Source organism: Nematolebias whitei, chromosome 22 (assembly GCF_014905685.2).
Source record: "Nematolebias whitei isolate Nwh7 chromosome 22, NemWhi1, whole genome shotgun sequence".
Classification (NCBI taxonomy): domain Eukaryota; kingdom Metazoa; phylum Chordata; class Actinopteri; order Cyprinodontiformes; family Rivulidae; genus Nematolebias; species Nematolebias whitei.
The window spans coordinates 1,258,036-1,258,710 of record NC_056519.1 but is presented as its reverse complement, the minus strand read 5'-3'; the positions used below and the strand labels follow the sequence as shown (position 1 = coordinate 1,258,710).

The window sequence follows — 675 nt, the reverse complement described above, 5'->3', positions numbered from 1 at the left end:
AAAAAATAATTACAAATACAAAACAGGTTGAGCAGAGTCAGTAAAGAAGCAGCAGAGTGAAAAGTGTGGTCAGTTTGTCCTCCAGCAGTCTAAGTCTATAGCAGCAGAACTAAGGGACAGCTCAGGAAACCCAAGCCGACCCTAACTATAGGATTTATCAAAAAGAAAAGTCTTAAACTGGACAATGTGTCAGCCTCATGGACAGAAACTGGAAGTTGGTTCCACAAGAGAGGAGCCTGAGAACTGAAAGATCTTCCTCCCATTCTGCTTTTGGAAACTCTAGGAACCACAAGTAAACCTGCAGTCTGAGAGAGAAGTGCTCTGTTAGTAAAATATGGAACAATAAGATCTGTAATATAAGATGGAGCTAGGTTGTTGAGAGCTTTGTAGGTTAGAAGTAAGATGTTGAATTCTCGAGGGTCCAGTGGTTGGTCCTGATTCTAAAACTTGGTTGAACTTAGTGTTTCACTTGATCTTAGACCGAGTTCCAGACTCACAGACCTGTTGTCAGGACCACAGACAGCCTGAGTGTTGGGGCAGCGGACCTGTTGTTGGACTGAGTGTATGGTGGACATGTTGGACTGGTGGACAGGCTAGACTGGTGGACAGGCTGGACTGGTGGACAGGTTGGACTGGTGGACATGTTGGACAGACTGGATTGGTGGACTGGTGGAC

General features: G+C 45.3%; 1 protein-coding gene across 1 annotated transcript in view; it reads left to right on the top strand.

Annotated features, from left to right (window-relative positions):
- eps8a (epidermal growth factor receptor pathway substrate 8a) overlaps nucleotides 1-675 on the top strand; it is a 33,371-nt gene that overhangs the window by 20,080 nt on the left and 12,616 nt on the right. The window lies entirely within an intron of this gene.